General features: G+C 37.7%; 2 long non-coding RNA genes across 2 annotated transcripts in view; both read left to right on the top strand.

Moving 5' to 3' along the window:
* The window catches only part of LOC103136853 (uncharacterized), an 11,719-nt gene extending 7,161 nt beyond the window's left edge, over positions 1 to 4,558 (top strand). Inside the window, exons 2-3 of the long non-coding RNA XR_476072.2 lie at positions 593 to 666; positions 4,161 to 4,558. This is a non-coding gene — a long non-coding RNA (uncharacterized LOC103136853). The remainder of the gene's footprint in view (positions 1 to 592; positions 667 to 4,160) is intronic.
* LOC107836018 (uncharacterized) overlaps positions 1 to 22,526 on the top strand; it is a 577,303-nt gene that overhangs the window by 472,081 nt on the left and 82,696 nt on the right. The window lies entirely within an intron of this gene.

Genomic DNA, 22,526 nt, shown 5'->3' on the forward strand with positions numbered 1-22,526 from the left:
TATATATATATATATAAAGTATTTAGTAAGCGGGTTTGCTTACTAACAGCATAGAAGCGCTGGCAGAAATTACCTCACTATCTCTGGGCTCGCAATTAATAAAAAAAATAGTATCTCCTCACTTGCTCCTGCGGGGGAAACAGCAGAGGAGAAAGACAGCTGGACATGGAGTACACAGTTTACTTGCGCAGCAAACCCCTTCGCCCTTGTCCCTCCTGTTTCTGAACATTGCCGGTCAGCTTACCGAAAGATGATTGTCCTTATGTTTAAATCTGTATTGCACTTTTCAACACCAGTATACATGGCGAGATGACACAGCATGTGTGACACAGCATGTCACACAGCATGACGGCGGGTTAATGATTTTTTCCAACAGGTGCACTACTGCAAAACAGCATATCTCAAAATGTCCAGTTAAGAGTAGCAGGCACTCTAAATGGAGTGCCTGCTACTCCAGCTGTGGATAAAATAATACAGTCAGTTGTGGATAAAACAATGAAGTATAAAAAATACGTAAAATTGCATGTTTCTGTTTTTACACTGCATGACCTGAGATCTGATCACGATGTCTTGTTTATGTCTCTCTTTGGAGGCTTCCAGACACTTTTCAGAGTCTAGAAGACTGCATGTCTCCTGCAGCCTGGGAGCAACGTTGAATCCCCAAAGGTGAGGTGAGGGCATCACTCCTGTCATGTGGTGACAAATAAGTGGACGGATGAACACTTTTAAGAACCAATAAATTTAACACTGATTAAAAAAATAAAGTGGATTGAAAAAAAAATGATGCTCCTCCAAAAAAAAAGAAGTCCCATTCCCTCCAGACAAGTTGCAACCAACATTTGAGCTTTGCTTTGCAAGGACTGGGGAAAAAAAAAATCAAAAAACAAAAAGGTTAGCTCATTAATATGTATTATACAACGACCTTATGTATTCTTTCAGTTGAAGCCACATAATTACTCTGCATTCATCCATCTAATCTGTTTTCTCCTATACAGAACGAAAAGTTTCAGCTCATCATCAAGGCTGTCTTTTCAGAAAGCCATAGGTCCTCCTACCTGCTATTTTCATTTCTTATGTCTAATTAAAACAAGTTTCACAGTCAGAAATCAAAGCAAGGACACAGAGCACTTCATTTAATGGTTATTTCATACAAATACAGTTCTTGATGAGCAGCTTTGACTTCACTTTCTTTATAAACTAGTTCCTTTTCACTGAATCTCTTAAATCCATTTGCAAATCCTAACATTTAAAGACAACAACAACAAAAAAACATACCTGTAAAAGAGTTATCAACTTTTTTCAAGCATTCAAATCTTTCGAGATACCTTTTAGAAGCAGATTATATTCAACATTTCACACCAACTCAAACTTTGTATGTTTTCACACACAAAGATGTAAACAACTTATTCAGAGGGTAAAAAAAACGATATTTTATAAACCCTTTTTTATCTTTTTGTGTTCTAGATCTGTTCCCATCTTCTTGGCAAACTAAGATTTTAAGGGCCCCATTAAGTTAGATTTTTTTTTTTTTTTTTTCCTGGCCTAAAGTTTTATGAGGTTTCCTAGTAGACGCTTTATAGAAATATATAAATTTAATTGACAAATGTTGCAAACATTACGGGTACTAACTTGCCTTTCTCTTCCTGTTTATTAATTTTGTATTGCATTATTTCCTTTGTTAAGTATTTGTTATTCATCCTGCACCCTGATAAGATTAAAACACATGAAAGCATATGAGGATTAAAAAAAAAAAAGAATCAGATTAAGGAAGAGAATTAGAATTAAAATCCTCTTGTTGATGGAACAAAACAAAACAAAAAAAAAAAAAAATCACATTAAGCCAAACAATGTGAAGTGTTTTGGGTTGCTCTGTGTATGTGTCAGTTTGTGCACATTCATTTTACATTACAACTCTTAATACCAGAGACGATTGAGGTGACAACATAATTTAATTTGTCTTTATTTTGGAGATGATTAAAAGTTAACTGTTTGAAAACAGAGCAGAGAAAACTCATAATTTCTTATTTGGCTTCTGCACACTGAACCAACATGTCATTAAATCTACAGGGCAGGCAGCGTGCAGTAATAGATTTCCTTTAATAACTCAGACAGTCATCACAAATATATAGAGCCTGAATATGTGTAATTTCCAATTAATTTCCAGTCTACAGGCTACAGAGTGAAACAGCAATCAGACGGAAAAGAGATGACAAGCGTTCACACATGAAAACACACTAAGAAAAGTTGTCATTTGTCATATTTTCTGGCATTTCATTCATCTGTGTTTGTGATTTCTGCTCTTTTATCTGTCACTCGCGCAACTGTGGCAGTGATTGTTATATTGCCGCTTTCCCACGCTGTCAAAGCTCACAAACATCACGTCTAACTAATCATTATATTTACATTTTCAAGGAAATTGTAACTCTAACTGTTATGAATATGTCACACACACAAAAAAACAACAAATACACAACAGCTTCAGTATCAAGATATCCTACTGAAGACAAATGAAGACTAAGATAGATAGATAGATAGATAGATAGATAGATAGATAGATAGATAGATAGATAGATAGATAGATAGATAGATAGATAGATAGATAGATAGAGCATTACAACCACAAGACAACATATTGCCAATCTACAGTGAACAGTCTCGCCTGAAACATCATTCAATCCATAAGATGTTGAACCATGATCACGAAGAGCGGATATCACAGACGGTGATGTGTGTTTATGAGTAAACAACCTAAAAGAGTTCAAGCAGGACACAAATCAGTCCTGCGAAAAATAAATGAGCTCATGTACTAATGTCAAATATGTAGGTTAACAACAGTATTAATGTAAGCGTGGTAATGTGATAAAGAGAAATGATCTAAAGTGAAGTATTTATGGGGGTTTGTGGGGTTCAGTAATCCTCCAGCTTAATCAGATGCTGATTGTTTCCCCTCCCCCTGCCTCTCTTTTCCTTTTATCAACAGTTTATGAGTCGTGTTTATTCTGTGGTCAGGGTCCTGGATCCCAATGTTTAATTGTTGCACTAGGAAAACTTAATGTTAGGTAATGTAAGACATAAACGTCACAATGATTTAAGTTGGAACAGAAACTTAATGCTGTCTGCTTAATAACAGAAGGACAAATAACTTAAAAGCAACTTCATTAAAGTGGTTTACAATTCATCATCATAAGTGTGAAAAGTATACATCTTAAATGCTAAGTTTTTTTGTTTTGTTTTTTTAGTTTGGAAAAAAAAAAAAACTTTTAAAATAATGTAAAGCACATTGTAAGAGCAATGGATTTTACTAAGGCTTGTTGTTTTTGTGAATAACCAAGGAGAGCTGGCAGGGTGTGCTCCAGGAAAATTACAATGTGAAACATTCTCACTTTGTTTTGCTCCGAGGTTTTGTTTTTTTACCTTAATTGTGTAGTCTTCATTTTTATCTTAACCAAATCCCTTTCAGGTTGTTTTAGGATGGTATTTTCTTGTAATAATCTGGAGGTTGTAGTTTGATTTTAAATTGTTTTCATTTTTTCAGGGTGAGACAACAAGTCAAGTTAGGTCAAGTCAAGCCGAGCTTTATTTATAGAACCCTTCACAAACCACAGATGCAAACCAAAGTGCTGCTCAGGTCTACATTCTTATTTTCTGCAGTATTTTAAAAGCGCAGTGAGACAACGTAGTTGTGCAGATCAGTGCGCTTTCCTAGAAAACAGAAAAAAGGTACTTCTTAGCACATGGAGTCATTGGAAAGGTGAGACGCTGATTGGAAGATGAGCATTTTATGCTAACCTCAAACCTCAGGGCCCTCTGAGCTGCTGGCTGAATTTGTTCTCTTTCATTCTAATGAGAGCCGGTGTTATTGAGGTGATCTGCTCACATTCTGTGGGTTGCTAGGAAAAAAAGAAAAACCTCCAACATTAGTCCGAGTAATGGGTTCGGTGGGACAGCATCTTCGGATTTACAGCATTTGACCTCTGGACTCCAAGCTGCAAGGCCGCAAATCATCTGATGGAGGTTTTCAGAGATGAAGCTTTCAGTTTTGGCTTCATTACCGAGCTGACCCGGAGGCCGAGACTGACGAGGCACGCCGCATCTTCCTCCATCTTTCCTCAGAATACTAAATAATTAGCTGTGCTTCCTGTTCTCGTCCTCCCACACAGGGTTGAAGCCGGCGATTCTCACCTCGCTCAGGAAGGCTGGGAGATTTCAGCGATGCCGATGCTGCTGCCCCTTCCTCTCATCCTCCTCCCTCACAGCTGACCCTCATTGGAAATGGACAGACTGGGATTTACAGAAACACGGTGGCTGCACAGTCGGGAGGATGCACTATGGCAGCAGAGGAGGAATCAGGAGGTTTTTCACCCACATGTAGGTGGAATCTGTTGCTTCACCAAAATGCCCCGACGAGTTACCTCAGTCAACCTAAACCCCGCAACTTTTCCTAAACAGAATGCTAAGAAATCACAGCTGCAGAACTCGTTATTGTTACACGTACGCACTCATGATGAGTCCTAAAAATGTTATATTGGGATGTGATTCAATACAATATTTCAAACCATCAGAATTTTAAATGTTCTTTTTTTTTTGTGAGAAATAAAGTCCTTGTCACTCAGGCAGAACAGCCGGTTTGTCTCTGCTTACCATGAAACGTTTCTCTGGAAGGCATTTTGGCCTTTCCACATGGGAGATTTCATTCAAGCATTCATGCTTGGTGTGAATTTTGAACCTGGGTGAATCCTGCAGGCCAGCTCGTTACAAAAACCTCATTACTGCATTGTTCCCTGGTCTGCAAAACCGGCTTCCTCTTATAGAAGTCAGCCAATGCAGAGTTGTGACAACCTTGCTTGGTGAGTTGGGTGTAACAGGGCGGGCTGACTTCCAGCTCCCTCACTGCATCAGTTCATTATTGTTAGACACACAAAGGTTGCTAAAAGGTGCCTTAGTCTCTCAAAGTGTGTTGTGAAAGGGGCTTTCACTTTCCCAACTTGTGTAACCACAGTTTAACTTAGTAGCTCTTTCCCTGGTCTTTCCCACGGTTATGAATATTAGGCTAATGAATAATGTCATTATGCTGCTTAGAAAAACTACAAGCTACACTCAGCCAATATAGCAAATATAACAAAAAGTTAATACTTTGTCAAATTAAAAGACATTCCAGAGCCTTCAGCAGCACCTAGGTAAAAAAAAAAAAAAGAAGAAAGAAAATATGAACATATTTCAGTCAGTATTTTTAATTTTGACCCTGTGCAGATTGAGAAAAACAACAACAAAAAAAAAACATAAATTCACTAAATTCTTTATATTAGAAATTGTTGCTGCGGTTTGATATTCACACCGCCCTTGGAAAAGAAAAATAATAAAATAAATCATTTAAAAGCTGGACACCAATGACTTTCCTCCCCATGAGCAAATGTTAAAGCTTTCACCAGAAAGGCAGTGAAACTAAATCTTTGATTTTAAGTTTAAGGGTGAACTGAGTTCACGTTGCCGTAAAAATGTGACATAGCCTGAGCATAAGTTAAGAGACACGGCACTTTGTGAAATAAGAATTGGCGAGTTTTCCTCCTGCTGGTGCCACTCTGATAAGAGGAGTCGGTCTGATCCGACGCAGGTACAGAACTCAGGTGAGATCAATATATTTAGAAAGCTACCAAAGCATGATGTTCTTCTGTCAATATTTAATCAGGAAGAGCAGCAGTGGCAGTGAGTGAACATTTCATAGAGCACATTAGCATCGATTCACGAGAGCCGCCAGATTAAAGTGGATAAACAGGAGGACGGTGGGAGTCGATTATTCGGCACTGCCGGAGCAGGTAATGGCACGACTTCAGAACGAGCGTAAAAAGGCTGACTAAAGACGATGCGACAGTTTTCATCTTCTGTATTCAAAAAGACGAAAGGAGATGAATGCGATGTCTAACACTTTTGTCTACGAGGAACATCTCATTAATGCTATTAGTGACACCTGCTCTTTTCTTAGATCAGAGATTTTTCCTTTTTTTTTAATTCATTTTTCTTTTACTTCCCAAACAGGAAAAAGTATTCAGAGAGATCCAATCCTCATCCAGCTGGGACTGACACAAGAGCTGCAGGTGGGGAATAATTGCTGAAATTAAAGAAAAGCAGCTCTAATTAATAGCTGTAGGTGAGTCCAATAAGAAGTCCAATTTCTGCTCAGAAGTTGGAGCTGATGCCTTGATGTGGTGGAACTCAAACCACCTCATGCAGCAGGCGAGGAGAAGAAGAATCAGCTGCTAATTAGTAAACACTGCAGGAGGAAATATGTGGAATATTATTGAAATGAGAAAACTTTCAACCCTGCATGGAAGAGCCACGAGTCTTTTGGTTGTTGTCATTGGTTACAGCAGTGTGAGGGAGCTGCGGTGTGTTCTTCATATGTGACGCGCCTTGTCAGATGTTGGCAGATGGTTAGTAGCACAGTTCAACCCTGCAGAGTTATTTTCCTTTGAACGAGCATGTGCAGACTGCCATTCGTTCTTCACTCCTAGCCAATTTAGTAAAACTAGCCCAATTAAAGCCAACATTTCTCGATTTGTTTCTGTATGCTGAATAACCCTTTTAACACTTCCCGTGCTAAAATAGGAAATAATTGTTTCAAAAACTTTCACTTTCAACAGTTACTTGAGATTGCAGGTAATTTGGTAAATTTAGGCTTTTTCGTTTTTGACTTATTGTGGTGCCACCAAAACGAAGCACCAATAAGACCAGATGGTGATTTTAATCAAATCTCTTCCACCTCCTCCCTGAGCTGTTATTGCCGTCTGAAGAAATGCACCAAAACCAACCAATCAGAGCCAGAAGATGAGCCTTAGCACTATTCATAAACCTAATGACCACACTGCTAAATGTGCTAATGGTGGAGAAACAACTTACAATTACCTACTTAAAACTAACTAGCCGGAGCATTCTGGCTGTACCAGCGGCAGCATAGCAGAGAGCAAAGAGGGGAGGGAGAGAGGGAATGAGCAGCGCCACATGGAGGAGCAATTGACAGCGCTAAAATCCTCCTTCTGGCTTCGATTGGTTTCTAGACTGCACTGGGAGAAGACGGAGGAGCTCAATATTTTAGATTATCTAGCATACCGTCACAGCATAGAGACAGTTTCAACAAATATGCAAACAGTTTAGAAAAATTGCATACTGCAGCTTTAAGAGAGGTAGAGAAGTGGGCAACAGATAGGTAACATTAGAGCAGAAACGATGAGCCAGGCCTCATCATCCCGCATCAGTGCCTGACCTTACAAATTCTGTACGCTTGTGGAAGAAGGGTCAGAAATTCCTTCCCAATCCTCATGGAAATCCTTCCCAGAAGCTGTTAAAGCTTCAAATGGAGAGCCAACACCGTAATTAATCTTCTGAATCATTCTTTGTGTAAAGGCAGAAAACAAAACACTTTGATAATGAAAAGTTTCTCTAAAAGATTTTATTAAAGTACTGTTAGACATGACAAAGAGAGTGAGTAAGTGGAGATTAAAAAGAGAGTGTTAATGCACCCCTTAATGATTTATACTTTTGATTTTCTCATTGCATTAATCTGGACATACCTCACGACCCTGCCAAGATGGATTTTAATTGTGCTTATTCTCCGAGATTATTTGGATACAGACCTACAACAAGAATCTCTGAAAGGGAAAGATGTGCTTTCTTCTTACTTTGACTTGATAAATTCCTATATGTAAAGCTACTTTTCAGGTAATTATAACAGACACTCTTCCCCACTGCGTGACCTGATTGGTGTCAAATCAGATCCAGAAATGATGCGGCTGTTCATTACGAGAGTTCAGGTGTAAAAGCTAAAAGGTGTGAAGCAGCAAAGGTGCCGCGATGCTTCCCGCTGTCAGGCTGGCTCTACATCTGCCGCTTCCTCTCTCACGAATCCTCCTGCAGCGCGTTGAAGTCACAAGGTTGTTTTTCTTCATGAAAAATAAAAGTTCCTGCCGGAGAAGCGCACGCAGACTTGTCGAGTCTCAGTGTTAATTGGCAGCAGAATGATCATGAACAATTCATACAGGAATAACAGGAGGATTACGATCGTTTAATTAAAGATGCTGCAACACTGCTGCATGCATATTTAACCCGCAGCATCACTGCTAACACTGACTGATTAGTGAGCCGCCCAATATGCAGCGATGCACAAGCGAACAGCTGCTTTTAACACACACACACACATACACACACACACACTGTCCAGTGCACCAGTTGCCTTTCTTATGCTGATTGCTTCATGAGTTACAGTCAGTTCCAGTATTCAAACATTAGCAGAAGTTGCACTAATAGAAATTATTGCAAAACGTCAGCACTCATTAAGGCTAGCAATGTCAAAATTTCAATTATCAGACCCAGGATTATTTTGGAGAAATTAAATATTTTTTAACCCTTGGATTAAGTTTTTTAAAACAAACAAACAAACAAAAAAAAACGTTTTTGTTTGTTTGTTTGTTTGTTGTTAATTTTCTAAACCTCAGTAAGGTATAGCAATATGAATTTTTAGTAGATAAATTCATTTTGAACACATTTACAACATATAAAAAAAACATCAAATTTTGGAATCTAACATGAGTCAGAAATGTGTCAACAGCGGTAGAATGTAAAGAGAGCTTTCATCCTTCCGTTGCTATAAAATAGCAGGTCTGACTGATGATATGTCATGTGCAGAAAGACTGCGCTGAAAATTTTAGAGTCTAAATCAAAAGAACTTGTTCTGAGACGAACACCATCTGGGATATTACTGGAGGGTGAGAGGCTCGCCAAACAAAACAACAAAGCCTTTTCTTCCTGTTTCAGTATCATTTCCACGATAATAACATGAAAATATCATGCATAATCAAAGGCAATTAAGTGAAGTCAGACCCTGCAATACAACAATTATAGTAAATCATTAAGCACAGTTATTTCTTCATTGTCTCATGAGACACAGTGAAATCTTTATTTTTCCAGCATCCAGTGTTCTGCACATGATCAATATTGAAGCGGTTCAGTTTGGGGTCTCTGTACGTTTTAGTTTCTGATTGGACTGTTGTCCAATCAGAAAACTCAATGCTGCTCAGGTACAATCATAGGTTTGTGGTTTTAACACAAAGTCTGACAAAAAAAAAAAAACTGATGACAAAGTGGACAGCCATTTTCTTCCACTGTTCTGAGTTACATCACTGGCCCCAGCACACAAAAACACACTCGCAGTGGGGCTGTGTGCAGTTATATAAATGGATGATGTGAGGAGGAGAGAAAGCGGCAGCAGCAGAGGGACTGAGGGAACATTATTGTGCTCCTCACATCACTGTTAGTAATTAAAGTCAATCACCACTTGAACAGGTCCGCGCACACACAATGCTTCTGTTATCACACCACCATGTGATTGATTGAGTCAATAAGAGAAAAATCGCACGTCTCAGACACACAATGACACAAACACACCCACACTCGTGTAAAACCTCACATAATCATCCACCACTGTAGACACAAATGCAGCATTTGTTTCCTTCGGTTTGGCTGCTTTTCTTGTCTTTTTAAATGTTCAGTGGTTGAAAAATAATTGTTCATTTTCTAAAGCATGACCTGAGTTCCATGGTAGAATCTGTAACTGGGTAGGAAAAAAAAATAGGAACAAGTCATCCTGGGGACATTTTGAGTTATTTACAAAAAGTGTGGATTCTAAAGCTTTCTAATGATGTCAAACACAGAAAATAAAAATAAAAATGTAAATGTATAGCCATTTGAATATTGACACCCTGCAAACAAGATCAAGGAGAAAATGAAAGGATCAGAAGAAATGTCCCCAAACCTGATCAGGTACTTGAGGGTGAAAGGCTATTTATTTATTTTACTTTGCAGTAACCCCCCAGCATCGACTGTCAACAAATATGAGGTGTGCACACAATGTCAGCTTTGTTTGGCTTACCTTGTCAGAAATATATGTTAGAATTATGTACAGTTTTAAAATTTTCAGTCCCTCTTTCTTTTAAGACTGCAAGTTTCTGCCTTGTTAGCTTTAATCACAAAATCATCTGTGAACTCTGAATTTTAGAGGAATTGCCTAAATACACTTTGGAGGGCGACGTACCTCGGCTGTCTGGAATTCCACTGGAGGAGGTGCTTTTATATTTTGATAAAATATAAACCATCAAACCATTGAATTGTAATAATTCATCAAGTGAGAATGTGTGATTGCGTGTGTGGAGCATTATACAGTTACGGAGTTAGCATCCAGGAATTGGTGCTAATCTTACCACACATTTTTTTTGTTAATTACTGTTAGCTAGCTAATTTTGTCAGTGCTTGGAATATGCTGAAGCTAATGTACGACTGTCACCACCAATCAGAGTGAGAATTATAAATCTACACATGAAGGCATGTTAACACTAATGTTACTAATATTAGCATGCTAACGTTAGCTACTATGCTAAAGTACAAGCTAATTCTCTAAAAGCCTGCTGAATTTTAGGCAACAGTGAATGGCAGCTGTAATTTCATGCACTGAAGGTTTTGAAATAATTTCAGCTGAAGTGCAGGCTTAAATTGAAAAAATAACAAAAGTGGTGAGATCAGATTTGTCAGTCCGATACCTTAAAATTAAAGATTCTGGGGCATCTTGCTGTGGTTTGATAAGTTATTTTGTATAATACTAAACCGATTGGCACACATTATATAAAGGGAACACAATGTGTTGATAATTAAAATCTGGTGGGTCCGCAGTGTGTTCCAAACAATCACTGACCGTTAAAAAAAAAAAAAAATCCTCCACATTTACTCTCAAGATTTCACTCTGAATCTCTTTTAAGGGGTTGGAAACTTCAAGATGTTTCTTGAATCTAAAAAGACATTTCGGATGCAGCCTGTGTGCAGCCAGCGGTGGGTCCGCAGAGAAAACTGCGCTTCAGTGCTGAAGGCAAAAAAACTGACCTGAAGCATACCGGCAGTCTCTGATGGGCTCAGACCTGAGAATTATGTGTTGTGAGTCAGGACAGAGCTCAGTGAAATATGTTCTGGTGCAGCTAGAGAATCCCTGCAGTCGAAGACAAACCTGAACTTCACTATCAAAGCTTCAACTTCATCTGAAGTTGAGTCTGATTTTTTTGTTTGTTGGTTTTTGGTATACATCCAGTGATTCTTTCTCTGGGCAGAGGTCGTTTTTCACTGATGATTTATCAGAAAAAAAATAAAAATGAAAAAATATACATTCCACTACAGTAAAAATAAATTAAAACCTTAAATTGTGCTCCATATTGTTGGACAATGATTTTTTCCCCCCCTTATGTATGCAAACAAGAACATATTTGAAGTATAACTAACCTCACATCAATCATATTTGTTCATATAAACTGTCTACATGAGCTCTTAAGGGTGCTACCGTTTTGTGCAGTTTTTGACATTTAGCCAGTGATATTAGTTCTGCAATACTTTATCTAAACCTGTCTCGGAACTGGCTTACTTGTGTTAAATGGTGGCTGCTGCAGTTGAATTTTCCTACTAGCTACACAACTGTACAGCTTGGTACAATCACATCACACAGACAGTTTGGATGTGAAAACATCTCACTCAGACACAGTATTGCCAAATCGGATGGGTTTCCACTCCACTGGGCTCATTTTATGCTGAAAAAAAGAAAAAAACTGCTTTGGGTGGGATGTTAAAATTTGGGCTGCTTTCCTCAGCATCTAACATTTTTAGAAAGTATTAATAGGATATTCTAACAAAGTACTTATGGTGTTACAGGGAAAAAAAAACTTGTATATTTTAATAAAATATTGTATTCTTGCAAGCCTTATTATTTATTTATTTATTTATTTATTTTTAATTTTGATACAATTACAAGTGATTGGTTAAACAACTAACTCTATGAGATGGTATTGGTCAATATCAACCGACATCATATTCAAGCAATGTCTAATATTTACCACCAACAATTTCCCCATTGACTGCTGTAACATTGTAGTTTAGAGATGTACATTTGGCACCAGATGCTCCTTCCCAATTCGAAAGATAAAGAATGAGGCTGCATGTGGATAAACAGTGGGAGGTCTTCATGTTGGCATACGTCAGTAATAATCTGATTTCAGCGATTGAGTGTAAGAGGGGTGGCTGGAAAAAAAAAAAACAGAGAAAAGGAGGTGCTGGCCCAGACACAGAGGGAGGAGTGTTTCTGAGTGGACAGTTGGATTTGAGGATGAAGGGATGACATTGAGGGATGGATCAAGTAGGGTTTACACTTGTTTGGTGTTGGACAGATTGTGCTTCTGTGCTTTTGCCGAGTAATGAAGTGTAATGTGGGTCAGTCTGATGGCTTAAAGGATCACACACCAATAAAGCTAAGGAGTAACTAGAAATATTTTTTTTTCTTCCCTTTTGTGAAGAGGGATGCGATATGTTTCACACTATTTCAATTGGTCAGTTGAAGCCAAAGTTGTCAAAGTGCATTGAGCGAACAGACTTAAACGTTATACCAGAATATAAAGACATTTTTTTTAAATAGTTTCATAGTAAAGAAGATGAGCAGCTTGTATTCTGAATGCATGTCTTGGCACTAATCTGCTTCCATTTCTTTATAAGAAATCTTTTTTTAACTTTAAACAACATTTTAGTATTAATCGACAAGCTCCTGCCATAATTCTGGTTCAACATTTGACCATGACTTGTCATAAAATAATGAAATTATCCACTGCAGCAATACAGCCTCAAAGCATGATGCTGCCACTACCTGAGCCATATGGCACGTTCAGTAATATAAAAGTAAATATCCCCTTATGAGGCCGAAAAGCTGGATAAATTGTGTCAAAATCGGCATCCTGACGCTCCTGTGATGTTGATAATGACAAGCTTTATTTCCCATCCTGCTAATCTCTCACCAATATTTTTCTAACCTGTTTGTTATCCTCGAATCCCCCCTCTCCCCCTCCAACCCCTGAACCTGAACAACCCAAGCAGCTGGATTAATCAGCCCCTCGGCAGGCAGATGAGCCGCTAATCCCCCCCTAATCCACCACTTTAGATACCACCACTCTCTTTTCTCCCTGCCTGAAACATGGCCATTCTGCTGTAATGGCCGTCACGGGATTAAGTGAGAGCTTTAAGCTTCTTCTCGCTGTCAGAATGTCGCGGTCCACCGTCGGCATGAACAACAGCTACCTCAGACCTCAGCTATGGAAAAAAAAAAAAGACACTGGGATTTAATGGGACGCAGCACGAAAACTAGAGAGTGTGTACAGATGGGCCTGGAAGGGAGGGAGGGGGGCTTCAGGTACGGAGCATAATCTTTCCACAACAATATGGTTCACACAATTAAAACTACAACAGCGTCTGTCAATATTAGCGCGAAGACAGATAGCAGCCGTCATGTCACTTTAATCCTTGATAAACCAGCCGGTGTTAATCCTTTATTTACTGCTTTAAACTGCTTTCACACAACAGACCACAAGTTGATTTATTTCAGTTATTACAAGTCAGGAAAGTTTTCAGTTCAAAAGCTGTTTGTGATTTTTCATTTAAAGTGAATTACTGTTTTACTGTTTTAGGTTTCAGCTTTAAATCATCTGCTTCACTTTTACACTTCATAGTCATCTGTTCTTCTAATGAATACTCTAAAATGCTATTAAACCCTGTTTCATTAATTATTGTAATGTGAATAGAGCTTTTTTTCCCCCTACATTTAAATTTTTTAAGAGTCTTTTTGTATTTTTAATTTTTTTATCTTGCACTTGCAAGGATCTTTAAATGTCTAATAGAAGGGGAACAAAAGGAAAGCTACTGCTTTATTTTATTTTTTTTTGGCACGAGTGTGCTCGAGTTTTCTAAAAGCTCCGGTCACCTCTGGCCGGTCCGGTCATGGCTCAGGGTGAAGTCAAATGTGGGCAGAGGCAGGTTTGACAACTCTTCTGATTAAACATTTCTCCAAACCAAAAAATTTGTGAAAATCAGGAATGAATGTAACACGTGGTCACACTGCAACACCATCAGGTAGAACTCATGTATTCTTTCATTGTTTAGCCATTCCTCTCCAACAGAAGCAACATTTTAGCACATAGTGCAAGAAGGAGGAGCATTTGAAAGGTCAGATAATGCAGGTGAGAACCACAGAGAGCAAGAAGGGTTTCCATGCACCGAGTTGGTTTTTCTGTTCCTGACAGGGCCTGAGGTTTCCCCCTTTGTTCTTTTCTTTCCCATATGCATCTTTGTGTAAAGACAGAATGTGGTTAACTGTGAAAATATATAAAGCGTTATGTGCAGCTTATTTTTTGGGGCTCTACTTCTCCAACTTCCAGAGTCGGAGTCATCTAAACAGTTTTTTCTGCCGTTTTTATTAAAGAATTTCCATAACACTGGTCACGCAAAGAGTTGATGTCTTCATCAGTGAACAAAGCGTATTACCAGGTTGTCAGTATGGTGTCAGACTGAACCATGTCAACGGCATAAATACACATTAAAGTCATTTAACTTAAATAACCGAGGCAAAAAGTGTTCCAATCACCCAACTCTCCGCCACCGGGGCCCGCGTCCGAGTAAGACGCTTTTATATGAAAAACAGTGACGACTGAAAAGCTGCATGGTTTTTAAAACAAAACGGGGAATCAAACTGCTTCAACCAAATGAGGCCAGCACTGGTTTTAAGCAAAGGACTGCAGAACTAAACACATTTATACAAAAATGTTCAAATATGCACACAAACATAACAATGGCGCTCAAGATAACATATTTAGACAGTTCATCAGGGAAAAGAGTTGATTTGGAGGTCGGTTCGATATTAAGGCATTTTTCATCTAGATACTTTAACAAGTTATCTGAATTTGACACATTAGAATAACACAAAATGCACTTAACACTTTTCAGCTCTGCAAAAAATGTTCCAAGCTTTCTTAAAGGCTTGGAAAAAATAAACATTTTAACTAAAAGTATAAATGTACACAAAAATTATAAACTCCTGATTCTCATCTTCATTTCCTCATATTTCCTTACAAAATTTCTTGTAATCTACTTGAGCGGACTTTATCGGAAAATATTCACTGGTCCTTCAATATTTCTAAGACTGTTTCAGCTTAAAGGATTTTTTTTTTTTCCCCCAGTTTTGAGATGCTCACATAAAAAAGCAAAGGAGCAATTATGCTTCCGTTTCTTGATTTTATGAACAAATCCAAGAGGTCTTAAGGTCAAGTTTCATAAAAGTTGTTTCCTCTTCGAGGTCAGAGAAGTTAAATCTCAAACAAAACCTCGTAACCAACCTCCCAGTTGTTCTCTGGTTGGTTCCCAGACTACTCTGCTGCTCTCAGTGAGCATTAATGTGACATCCACTTTGAAATTAGGCAGCGGATTAAATTAGGGCTTTAAAATCCTTTTGGAGTCGCTCATTCAGACGTGAAAAGATTAAGGGGTGACGATGAAAAGGGATTCTAGTTAAAACTTACATTATCGCAGACTGAAAAAAAAAACTCTGCGGTGCATTTGAAGCCATTTGAGAATCTGTGAAAATGATTGCTTTGTGGACGAGTGAATGAAATTATAGTGCAGGGACCGTGTGGGCCTCGCTTCCTCTCATCAACCTTGCAAATGGACACGGCGTTTGGAGCAGACACACTTTCATTTGCGACTGAAAAAAGGCTCAGGGGCAGAGCAGCCGAACAGCAGGTGAAGTTATTCACCTCAAGGTAATATTTACCGAGACGAGAGGGAGAGGGAGAGACGGAGAGGAATTCAACCTTACCAGGAGGAGAGGGTAGATGATGAAAACAAACAAACTGAAACTTCAATTAAAAATAAATTGAAATATCTCATTTCCCCTTTCAGACTGGATTTGTACTGCTGAGGTTTGTTGCTCGGTTTCTTCTCGTTGCCCTTGTCGTCTCCGGTTGTTGATTGGGATCAAGACAAACATGAATAAATGACTGTCAGATAGTTGGCCATGACTACTTCCAGGGGGGCAATAGAAAAGACTGGTCATTTTCCATGTCTTGGGGTGTTAGGTTTAGGTTCAAGTCATGAACCAAAACCTAACTGGCTTTTTAAAATTCAGAAATGTAGGGTTGATTTTGTAGTGTTACATGGGATTTATTTATTCGTCTAAAATTCAATTCCACTTTTGCACAGTGCATTGCATTGAAACAAAAAAAACCCTATCACCATCTTCTCTTGTTATTCCTTTATCTGGTATTTGCAGTTCTTGCTCCGTTCATTTTGTGTGATCTTTCTTTTTACACACTACACATGCTCCTGTTTATCAGTTTATCCACTAGATGCAAAGTTCTGCCCTGCCAGACGATGGAGACACAAAACAAATGATTGATACCCTCACTAAATGTTGCATTAACTTGGGTACCATTAGTTATTATTAGCTGTGTCTGTTTTCTAGACAGAGCCACTGACAGAACTATTCCTGCTAATAACTTCTTTCACATAGAAAGTACTCCTGGCACCATGCCTCTCTGGTTTACAGTGTCTCACTCCTATCCTCTCAGTCAATGTGACTGGTGAATTTTTTTTATTTTTTATTTTTTTTAATGAGGCATTGCAGGAATTCATAATGCAATCAGGGCATCAACATATTACATCTGAACATGTAATCAATAGATAAGCTTACTTTTGAATACTTTAGTTCACTAAAAGTGTCCAGTAATTTCCATAAATCATTTTTTTTTTGCTGATTGGCTGCATATGATTGCCATGAAAGTGAAAAGGGTAAAAAAATATTTATTTTATTTTAATTCTACCACTTTAAATGACAGACAGAGGGCATGTTTGAATATCTTGCAATAATTAAACACATAAACCAGAATTATACATTATTTTTTTAATAATAATACTTAAGTTAATGCAACATTTAGTGAGAATATCAATCATTTGTATTGTGTCTCCAACATCTGGCAGGGCAGAACTTTGCATCTAGTGGATAAACTGATCTCCCATCACACCAATGCTGCATCTATGTGTGATTCATGTCTTAAAATTAATTATCTAGAATTTATCAAATTTACTTGGAGGTCTGAATATCAATTTATTAAAATAATTCACACATTCATGTTTTTTTGTTCCATCTGTTTTAGATATTCACACTTTGCAACCTGTTGACACAGAGCAAACTGTGGTTTGATTTTTGCAGCTAATGGGTGAAGTTCTAATTAACGCACAGGTGTGAAAGCACTCAGACAGTCAAATCAACATGGTAATGGCATCTACAAGTCAATATAAAAAAAAAAAAATGTCTGTGTCCGTTTCTAAAGGCAATATTCTCTCTGTGGTTATTATTTAGATATGCAATTAAATTAAAGTATAAAATGAAGGTTTTAATATCCATCTTAAAAAACGTATTTACTTTAAATATGATCTACAAATACCTATTTGTAAATATCTACTGTAAGGAACTGTTATTTTTTAATCTACCGTATATTAAGTTTAATAAACTGGACCTATGGAGAAGGAATGGTGAGAGTGCAGTTCCTTGTGGTATGGAGTACTTTGACATTGTACTAACTTGTACTGGTGTATAATCAATAAATCATTAATTATCTTTTCATTCAGTAAGTTAAATCAATAATTAGGGAACCAATTCATCACATTTTCACGGAACCGTTTGAAAAGATCTCTATTTAAGTTGTTGCTATATTATTTGTGGTCATTTGCTCATCAATGAAGGAATCCAGTTGCCAAATCAGCAGAATGACAAACAATTTTACCAACTGATATCCATGAAACTTCAGGCTCTGGCTTTCTGGATCTCTGGCGGGGTAACAATCCAGCTGTTTGTCTTCACAGCTGGACACGGCTGCTCTGAAGAATGAGAGGAAGCAACAGCAGAATGAGTCTGTTAGATCCCAGACACGTCTGAATATCACAGCAGATAAATCAAAAGGATCCTCACTTGATAATGGTTTCTTTAAGAGCCGCACAGAAAATTTTTAAAAAAAAAATCTTCACAAGGAGGCGGCAATCAGGACAGAAACAAATCAAAGAAACAAGTTGACTGGACAGGAGAACTGGATAGCAAACAGGAAGCATTAAGGTAAAAGAGAAAAGTATCACGTCTGAGAGTAAAGCCATTACATTTGCAACAACGAGGTTCAGAGAAAGCTGAAATGTGCCAAGATGTAAAATAATGCATTGAATAACCATCTTCTTATGTTTGCTTAATTATAACTGGCTAATATTATACGGTATTTTCAATATTTCTTTGAACGCAACAGAAAATTCATTGTCAGCGCTCCAAAAACAATGAGGTACAATTTTGTAGCATCTGTTCAGCAGTGATTAAAGTGTCATCAACATTCAAACAGCCAAAATAAAATGCAAATAAATCCATAAACACAATAGTTTTTTTTGTTTTTTTTTCCCAATTGCTATCTGTAACAAAATTGTATCAGAAGTTGAAAATGAATTTTTGATGTATGCCAAGAAAAAAATGTATATATATATTTCATCTACAAATCTATTTAATGTACAGTACAGTTTTTTATTTGTTGTGTTATAAATGAAATGACATGGCTGCTCTACAAGACTGTGCATAAGTAAACATGCACAGTAAGTTTCTCAAATATTAGTACAAAATGTTGACTATAATATGCTTAGTCTAGTTTTTGGTTGAAAATATTCTCCATACTTTCTTTTCCTTCCATACCCACATGAAGGTTTTTAAAAAATGTGGTACTTGTACTCATATCTACTGAGATGAGTTTAGACCTGTATGTTAAAATGTTTGGCCCCTTTAAAGTTCTCCGTTAGCCATGGCCAGTGGGCAGCTGACCTCAGACACCGCACTGGAAAGAAATCGGAGCGCCGCGGGTTAATTCCCAGAGGCCCTCATATGGATCCTCTGACAAATCAGCTGGAGGCGTGGAGGAGGAGGAGGAGGAGGAGGAGGAGGAGCTGTGGCTCCACGGCGGTAGACCACCGATGTTAAGAGGCCTCCGGCTATTCAGAGTGATGCCCACGCACGGTTCTGCCATACTGTTGCAAAATGGTGATCAGAAAAAATGAAAAGTCTCCCTTTTCATTAAGATTTTGATTTATGATAGAACTCGGACGTTCAAATAAAAATGCACGTATTTCTTAATCAGTTTTGTTTAAGACATGTCGACTTGGACTTAGATTTATACCACACACCTAAGATGAATGACCATCAATATCTGCAGTTTTGTGAAGCAAATTTACCTCTGCAGATTTTTACTGTTTGATTTTTTTTTGTCACATAAAAAAAATGACACCAAAGGTAACCTCAATAAAAGCAAAATCCTTTTTTGTTCATTTCACTTTATAATTTACTTTGAGGTGAAAAAAAAAACTATCCAAACCAACCTGACCCTGTGTATAAAAGTAATCACCCACTTTGTTAAATCATGGATTTTTCACATTTTTTTGGGAAAATGAGGTCAGTTTAACTAGCCACCGGCCTGATTACTACAAGACTTGAGGAATGAAGCCATCATTTAACTAGCACCTGTCTGATAACATAAAATGAATATAACATCAGTAAAATTCTGGAGTCCCTGTTCCTACAGGTTCAGAGGGACCACCTGTGAACATAATCCTCTCTTTTTCTTTGTGTGTCTTTTTTTTTCCTTTTATTTTCTGCTGAGGACAACAGCAGATCAATAAATCATCAGATCAATACATCCTAATCATTGTCCTCATGTCAGCTTCAGACCAACACTGAAAACATGGAAAGAAATGGCAAGTTGACATTTGGCAGATAAAAAGCGATTCTCCTGACAGCAGTCGGATCCCACAGAAGTATGCAAACATGAGACAGAGTTATTTATTGACTGATGAAGGAAGCATTTTCCTTTTTTTTAAGATACTGACTGTGACTAAATTATTAGGCCTTTTAAAGTGAACAAAATTAGGAAGGAAAGTTTGCAGGGAAAAATATTAATCTCACTGTGCTGCTGGAGGTAAACGTGAGCAAAAGTAAAGCCTTCCCTGTTTTAATTTTAGATTTCCATAGCCATTTCCTCAAAAGTCTGAGAAGAAAATTCTAATTTGGTGTATTTGTTTGTTTTGTGCAGCTATTTAAAATATTTCAGGAGTTCCCATCTTCTTCAGAAAAACTGATGCTACTTCAGAGTCTAACTGCAATTTTACACGTTTCTCCCCCAGTGAACGGGCTTCATTATTACCTCTTTGTCAAACTCTTTCAGTCTAGTCATTGTTTAAAGACTATTTTCTTTCTGCAGAGATGGAAAAAGTAAAGAATGTGTAATTACCTGAAGGGGTGAAGACACTGCACTTAAAGTTGGCTGTATAGAAATCCTGCAGTAATGAGAAAAGGTAAGCTACTTAGAGACAAAAGCTCAATTTTTCTCACCTCAGTTCAGCAGCTAATGACAGACACTAACACAACGGCCCTGTGCTGCAGCTCTGCTACACGCTCAGCCTTGCCACAAGGAGGAGAATAATGAAAAAATCAAGGGATGGAAACACTTTGTAACACCTCCGCTGCAAAAAATACAAAGAACATGTTTAAGAAATTTAATTTAACAAATTGTAAAAATTGAAAACTTAGTAACGACTGAAGGAACATTAATAAGCAAACATTTATTTGCCAAAGTAATTATGCATTTATTATTTATTTGTACTTAGATTTATTTTACAAACATGACCTCATGTCTTGGCTGCATTACTCTTGAAATACGTAACCATCTTTATGGTACCAAGATAAATCCCTGCTATCAAAGGTTGTTGTATCATAAGAACCTCAAAGGTGCCCCATGAGTACTTTACTTTACTGTGAAAATATCCAATCAGGCATTAAGAACCCCCAAAATGCACTGCAAATATGACACCTGATACGTCTGCTAAAAGTACACAAAAAAATCCCCTGAAAGTTCCCCCAACTGAAATGTACCCTGTAATACTTTATAAGTGGTCCAAAAATGTTGAGAAATACAATAAAGGTCCCAGTAATTCTCTAAAAGTGCCATGTGGATACTTCCTTAAATAGGCTAAACACCACCCACTGTCAAATGTTCTCATAAATACAATCTCAGTACCTCCAAAAGTATTGATAGTTACCTTATAAAGACCCCAGAATATCTGTAAATTCTTCCAATGTACCCACAAATACATCATAAGTACCCAAAAATATTGGGGAAGTATGATAAAAGTTCTTCAATGTAATCGTCACCACAGTAAAATATCTCAGAATCATACTGAAGTACCTACATAGTACTGCAAAGCTATTATGAGAACCCAAAAGTACACATGTACCCTATATACACCGTGCATACCCAAAAAAATATTATAATAATTTCAAAGTGCTCTTCGAAATTATTATTAAAATTTCATCCCAAGAACACACTTTAAGTGCTCTCCACTGCAAGTATCCCATGAGTAACCCTAAAGGTATGCAGTAAACATCTTATACACAATAAAAAGTACAGCTAGAGTTTAATGTACTCTAAAACTTCCCCATAATACTAAATTACAATAGAATCTGGTCACAATAAGTACTTCTAAAACACATTCCTTGTAGCCCAGAAGTACTGCATGAGTAATAATTACTCCAAAGGTACACACAAAATAAGCTGTACCTGACTCTGTAAGTATTCCAAAAGCACACTATACTCTGAAGGAGCACTGTAACTACTGCAAAAGACCCAGAATACACACCTGAATTACTAAGATGTTACCCAATGGATTACCTGGTGATAACCTCAAGACATCCTATAAATGCAAAGAATGTACTCTTTCGTTTGATGTGGTGATACCTTCTGATATTCCCACTAGTACCGGAAATAAAACCATTTTCTAGAAAAAGCATCACTGTTACAATGCCTTGTTATTGGAGACAGTTTAACCAAATATGACTCACTATACCCACTAAATCTGAATATAAGCTTCAGGCGTTTCCTGTTTTGTGGAACTTTCTTGATTTGAAGAAAAGTAAGTTCACACTTTAATCATTCTGAAAATCAAAGAAGAAATTTGAAGTGCTCTCCCAAACTGCACAAGTTTAATCGTAACATAATTTCTCTGAAATTCAGAACATAGCTTTCTCGCTCACCAGGTAATCCACAGTAGTGTATACACACCTACACACTCTGTTGTGTCTGACCATTTGGCTGGAAAGAATTACAGCAGCGTAGCCATAATTAGTTGTGGCAAATGAACATTTGGCCCTATGGCAAGGAATAATTAAGCAGCAATTTGCGGTGATCGGTAACGAGGTGACGAGGCCAAAAAACCTCCTGACTTCACCAACAGTACCACTTAATGGGATTCATTACTCTGCTGAACCTATTTCCCTGCACACAGTAAATGAATAATGTATCTGTGCATGTAATATATGTAAATAATTCAGCCCTGCTATGTGTCATTGTCAACACGCATACATCTTTAAAGCTGAGAAGTCGGGGTCATTAGTGTCAAAAAACTGTGTTTGGTTTCATGGTTTATTAAGTACAGGCAGCAGCAACATTCTGACTCCTTCATTTGGAAGTTTCTGTAGTTGTTGCTGTTGTCAGATCAGTGCCAGGACTGCACACAGATAACTGAGTTATCCAGATTAAAGAGTCGACGATCTGACACCGATC

Source organism: Poecilia formosa, unplaced genomic scaffold, assembly GCF_000485575.1.
Source record: "Poecilia formosa unplaced genomic scaffold, Poecilia_formosa-5.1.2 Scaffold35, whole genome shotgun sequence".
Taxonomy (NCBI): domain Eukaryota; kingdom Metazoa; phylum Chordata; class Actinopteri; order Cyprinodontiformes; family Poeciliidae; genus Poecilia; species Poecilia formosa.